This window comes from Mastomys coucha, unplaced genomic scaffold, assembly GCF_008632895.1.
Source record: "Mastomys coucha isolate ucsf_1 unplaced genomic scaffold, UCSF_Mcou_1 pScaffold22, whole genome shotgun sequence".
Lineage (NCBI taxonomy): Eukaryota > Metazoa > Chordata > Mammalia > Rodentia > Muridae > Mastomys > Mastomys coucha.
The window spans coordinates 100,832,629-100,839,036 of record NW_022196905.1 but is presented as its reverse complement, the minus strand read 5'-3'; the positions used below and the strand labels follow the sequence as shown (position 1 = coordinate 100,839,036).

The following is a 6,408-nucleotide window of genomic DNA, read 5'->3' as shown; positions in this document are numbered from 1 at the left end:
CAGCAATTCAGCAATTCAGCAAATTTTTACACTTTCTCAAAAGTCTCCAGAATTCCATATGTAAAGTATCTTTAGCTGGCCAAATCATGCTCCTCCCAGAGCACAAGACAAATCATAGTTAGCTGCTGTGGACAATCTGAAGCAGCTCCATATTCTACATCTGGGATCAAAACAAAAACATAACATTTCTGGTTTTTTTTTTTTCAAAGAAACCAAAATTCTCACTACACTTATCCTTCTGCCTCTCCATCCCAAATGCTGGGGCTACAGGCATGGACCACAAAGCTCCCCAAATGCTGGGGCTACAGGCATGGACCACAAAGCTCCCCAAATGCTGGGGCTACAGGCATGGACCACAAAGCTCCCCAAATGCTGGGGTTACAGGCATGTACCACAAAGCTCAACTCCTATTTTATTCCACATCCAGGATCTAGAGTGACCAGGCTAAGTTTTGTTAGTATTTAAATACTGATCCTTCTAGAGTGTCTGAGGCATAGGATAGCTAGGTCAACATGTACCTTCTTCCTTCCACAGTAATCACTGCCTCTTCTTCCTGGTATACAAGAAATGGCTGCCAATGTAGAACCATAGAACACTATGCAAAATGTTCATAGAAAGTTGTGCAAAATCTAGGTTTACTTAATTGCATCATAGAATGGTGTAGATTTTACATTGTCTTAGATTTTCATTCTACCTGACTTGATTTTAACCAATGGTATATAATTCTCTATGAAGCTGGCTTAGCCCCCCAAAATATCTTGTAATTAAGGAAGGGGTTAAAATTGGCTTTTTCCAGATGTTGGCAGAGGACAGAATGCCTAATTTGACTCTATGCTATTAAGGTTGGTCTAAAGCTACATCAAGGGTTTTGGATATAGCTCACCAAAGTATTTTTCTTTGTCTTGGTTCTAGGTAGCTGCATTAGCTACTTTTCAGTTGCTGTGACAACATACCATGACCAAGGTGAAGTGGAAATTTCTAGGTTTTTTTTGGAGACTCAGTTGTGTCATGTGATGTTCTTCTGGAGACTGTCTCATGAGAGGATGTTTTGCTCAAGCGGAGACATGGGAAGATGCTGTACTCAGACCAGACATGTACTTTTCTGGAAGCTGTCTGGAAAAAAGGCATGTGGCGAGGACACTTTTTTAAAAAAATTATTTATTATATGTAAGTACACTGTAGCTGTCTTCAGACACTCCAGAAGAGGGTGTCAGATCTCATTACAGGTGGTTGTGAGCCACCATGTGGTTGCTGGGATTTGAACTCACGACCTTTGGAAGGGCAGTCAATGCTCTTACCCACTAAGCCATCTCACCAGCCCTGGCAAGGACACTTGAAAGAATGTGTGATGTTTGGAAAGGGTTTAAATATAACCCAACAGACAGTGATTGATGCCGTGGAATTGGTTCCCCTTGCCTTCTTGGCTGATCATTGTTTGTCAGGACTTCATGTGACTTTGGAGAGAGAAATTCACCAAGAACTTCTCATGAAATTCCAGCAGCTTCAGTGGACTCAGGCTGACTGGCAGAGCCTTGCTGTTTCTCCTGGATCAAACTCCCCTGGCTGATTTGTGTGAACTGAACTGCTGACATCCTAACAACTAAGATTGATGGACTGTCCCAAAGAACTATTTCTAAACAGGTCCATATCCCCATTTCCTTTATTAACCTTTCTTTTCCATTGCCTCTGGTGGACTACAAGGAAGGTTAAAGCCTTTGGTGGAGGGGCGGGGGAGTGGGCGTGGCCTGAGCGCGCCTGTGCAGTCCACTCTACTCCACAGGTGAAGGAGACGCTCTAGAGGAAAGATGGAAGACTCCCAGGCCTCAGAGGAGACTGCATTTGTTATTGACGAAGTGAGCAACATTGTAAAAGAGGCTATCTATAGAAAGCGCCATCAGTGCTAACACCTACCAGCACAGCAAAGTCAACCAGTGGACCACTAATGTTGTAGAACAGACTTTGAGCCAACTTACCAAACTGGGGAAACCATTTAAATACTTTGTGACCTGTGTGATCATGCAGAAGAACGGTGCTGGGTTACACACTGCAAGTTCCTGCTTTTGGGATAGCTCCACGGATGGAAGCTGCATGGTCTGATGGGAGAACAAGACCATGTACTGTATCGTCAGCGCCTTCGGACTGTCCATCTGACCACCTTGCCAGCCTCAGCCTCCCGGTCCCAGCATTTCCAGTCCATCTTAACCACCAGCTATGTGGGGCAAACACCTTCTTCTTCTTTAAGTTGTTCTGTGGCACTCTCAAAATGTAGAGAAATAAACCAAATGACTTCCCCGGTCACAGGAACCACACAACGCCAGGCAGATGAGCAGTCACCTGTCATCCAGGGTGGGCAGTACCACTTGTCTTAATTGTCTCCTCCAAGGTGCTAAAAACTCAAGTCTGCTAGTGGAAACATCTCTACTTTCTGAAAAGGTTCAGATACACTAATTTTCCACACATTATACTTTATTAGAATGATAAATTATTCAAAATTTAAGAAAAAGAAAAGAAGGAAGGTTAAAGTATTTAAGAACTCTTATTAAAGTAGGCTTTGAAAAATATAAGCCTACACCAAGGCAACCTATAGAAGGAAGAGTTTATTTGGGCTCATGGTTTCAAAGGATTGAGGCTGGGAAGTGTGGCAGCAGGCAAGTATGTTAGCTGGAGCATCAAGCAGAGAGCTCACATTGTAAACTTCAAGCAAAAATGGGCGAGATCTAATGAAATAACTTGAGGCCTTGACAGCTCAAAGCCCATACCCAGTGAAGTACTTCCATCAAGGCCTTACTTCCTCCTACACCTCTCCAGTCATCACCAACAGCTGAGAACTAAGCCTTCAAATGCTAGAGCATATGTAGAACCTTCTCATTCAAATCACCACAAGACTCAAGTCAAGAGAGATTACTTAGTCATATCAATCCAAATGGAGTTTGCTTTCCCACCCGGTAGCTTGTTTGCTTGAAAAGCTTGCATCTTGCCGGGCAGTGGTGGCACACGCCTTTAATCCCAGCACTTCGGAGGTAGAGGCAGGTGGATTTTTGAGTTTGAGACCAGCCTGGTCTACAGAGTGAGTTCCAGGACAGCCAAAGCTACACAGAGAAACCCTGTCTGGAAACAAACAAACAAAGAAACAAAAACAAAAACAAAAACAAAAAAAAGAGAAAAGCTTGCTTCTTTGTTAAGCAATATTAATGGTAGTGTTGGGAAGAGAGTGTGACTAGTAGGATCAAGACAGTTGAGAAGAGAGATGTATACCCACACAATCCCCTGATCCTTGCCTCTTCTACAAATACATTCTTGCCACACTTGAGCAAAATAAAGCCTTGTCTCTCACATACAGTCAGCTATATCACATCGACCCATTACTTGGTTTAATCATTCTGAGGACTGAGTGCCTGCCATGCTCTATGCATGAGCTAATGTCTATCCCATATGTTTGTCAATTCCTGTGCCCTACTGTGAGTCTAAGAGATTGCTTCTGTGAATCCAATTACGAAGGCAAAATAGGTCCATCTGCCATTGAACAATGGATGACTTATAATTCTAGCACTCTGGAGGTTGAGGCTGGAGATTCACAGATTCAAGATCAGCCTAAGCTAAACAAACAAACAAACAAACAAACAAACAAACAAACAGAGGAGCAATGAGAACAGCATCAAAGAGAAGGAAGACCATTTGTGAAGTAAAGCAGAGAGAAATTACGGTAGTTAGAAGGACCAACACAAGCGCTCTATGCAAATGTGTACACTAAGGAAGACTTTTTGGACATGTTGGGTATGAGTAGTAGTCAGAAAAATAAAAGAAGGGCCTGTCAAAACTACACAGGCACAAAGACCTGCATTAAGGTATTTGGGGCCAGGTATGGTGGTCTTTAATCTCAGGACTTTCAAGGCAGAGGCAGGTGGATCTCTATCTCCAATGGTCTATGTAGATGGTTCCAGGCCAGCTAGGACTACATAGTAAGACCCTACCTCAAAACAACAAATAACAACAAAAAAGAAAACATGTATGCTAAAGGCAGGACACGGTGGCTCATATCCATAATCTCAGAACTCAGAAAACGGAGACAGGAAAATCACCAAGAGTTTGAGGCTGGCTTGGTCTATATAGTGAGCTCCAAGCCAGCCAGGACTACACAGCGATCCTGACTCAGAAACTGTATTGGCTGGTTTTGTGTATCAACTTGACACAAGCTGAAGTTATCACAGTGAAAGAAGCCTCCCTTGAGGAAATGCCTCCGTGAGATTCAGCTGTAAGATCAGCTTGTAATTTTCTCAATTAGTGATCAAGGGGGAGAGAGCCCCGCTCATTGTGGGTGGTGCCATCCTTGGGCTGGTAGTCCTGGGTTCTATAAGAAAGCAAGCTGAGCAAACGAGGGGAAGCAATCCTGTAAGCAGCACCCTCCATGGCCTCTGCATCAGCTCCTGCCTCCAGGTTCCCACCAGTGTGAGTTCCAGTCCTGACTTCCTTTGGTGATGAACAGCAATGTGGGAGTGTAAATTAAATAAAGCCTTCCCTCCTCAGTTTTCTTCTGGATCAAGGTGTTTCATTGCAGCAAGAGAAACCCTGACTAAAACAGAAACAAACAAACAAAAATCCAAATAAACAAAAAGTCTTGTTTTCTTTATGAAGTATCTCACATACACCAGGCTGCCTCAAACTCACTACTTTGTCAAGGATAACCTTGAACTTTGGATTCTCTTGTCCCTACCTCCCAAGAGCTGGGATTTCAGGTGTGTGCTACCATGCCTGTGGCATCCTGCCCCCCTGCTCTCTGGTGGTTCCGGAGTCAACGGAGGTCCGGGATTGACACTGGATTGTGAAAACTCTGGCTCCTGAGATCAAACGGACTATGCAGCTCAGAAGTTCTAAAGAAATGAAACTCAGCCTGCTTCTGCTTTGAAGTGCTGCTTTGTATACAGACTGACAGGTCCCACTGTTTACGTTAAAAGCTTGTCGGACCTTCCTTTCAAAATCCCCCTCCGGTCTGGTGTTTGTTGATTACACCGTGTCAGGCCGGTTGCAATTTGGGTTTGGATTTCCTCTGTCTGGGTCTGGTTCCTAAGCGTTACTATAAATACTGAGTGAATTACAGTAAAGGTCTCATCATCACATCTCATCACAGCTACCTGGCGTCTGTGTCCTTCCTTACTAACCGCTTGCTTCCACAGGTAATTACTTATCCCAGTTCGAGAACACCCACAGAGAGACTGCGGGTCAGTCTCCCTCACATGCCTACTTTTATGTGCTGCTAGGAATTAAACCCAGGGTTTCATAAATGCTAGGCAAACACTTTACCATCCAAGCTACATCCCCATACTAAAGAAATTGAGTTGATGACAAGCCCGGTCTGGGTGCTTTGACTTTCAGGTCAGCGCTGAGCAGGGGCTTCCTGGATACCATGTGAGAACACAGCTCTTATGCTCTCCTTGGTTGGTCTCACGGCAGAGAAGGATGGTATCCAGAGACATCATGATCCTGCCTTCTCACCTCATTTTTTTGTCATCTTATTTTCCAAGAGCAGGGTGCCTGAATTGTGAATAGATTTCCTTGAATGACCGTATTCTGTCTGCCTCCACTATCTGGGACAGGAAATGCACATTAAGATCAGCAAATCCTTTAAACACAGCCTCACTCCTTTTACTATAAAATAGGTTTCTCACCTGGGTGAGCAGGTGAGTTTTGACTATCAACTTAGAAACAATCTAGTATCATTTGGGAAGAGAGTCTGAGAATTATCTAGTTAAGATAGGTGTGTGGGTACGATTATGGGGAATTATCTTGATTGTTTATTGCTGTAGAAGAGCTAGCCAATTCTGGAAAGCACCATTTAGTAACAGATGTGTTACTGTGTAAGAGTGAACAAAGTTAGGTGTGCATAAGGAGCAATCAAGGGCCTGGAGATATGGCTCAACACTTTTAAGAGTACTTGCTGTTCTTGCAGAGGACCTGAATTCACATCCCAGTGCCCACAGGGTGGTTTGTAGCCATCTGAACTATAGTTCCGGGGGATCTGATGCCCTCTTCTGACCTCCACATACACCAGACACAAATGTGTTGCCCAGAAATTCATGTAGACAAAACACTCATACATAAAACAAAAAGGATAAATCTAAACCAAAAAATTTTAAAAAGCAATCAAGAAAGGATCCATGCATTTTTCTTTCTGCTAATCTGTGGATGTCATGCACTGAGTTTCCGTTTGGCTTTCCCACAATCATGAACTGTGACCTGGAATTGCAAATCAAACAAGCTCTCTTCTGTGTTTTGTTAGGATATTTATCACAGCAACAGAAATGAAACTAAGACACAGGGTGTAGGGTGGCACATACCTGCAATATCAGTATTTAAGGGTTGGCGGCAGAAGAATTAGGAGTTTAAAGCCAAACCTAGTTTCATAGAAAGTAC

The 6,408-nt window shown here is 43.5% G+C and overlaps 1 pseudogene; it reads left to right on the top strand.

The window, feature by feature from the left end:
- The first annotated feature begins 1,805 nt into the window (after positions 1–1,805).
- LOC116070790 lies at positions 1,806–2,224 on the top strand (annotated as a pseudogene).
- Positions 2,225–6,408: the final 4,184 nt, after the last annotated feature.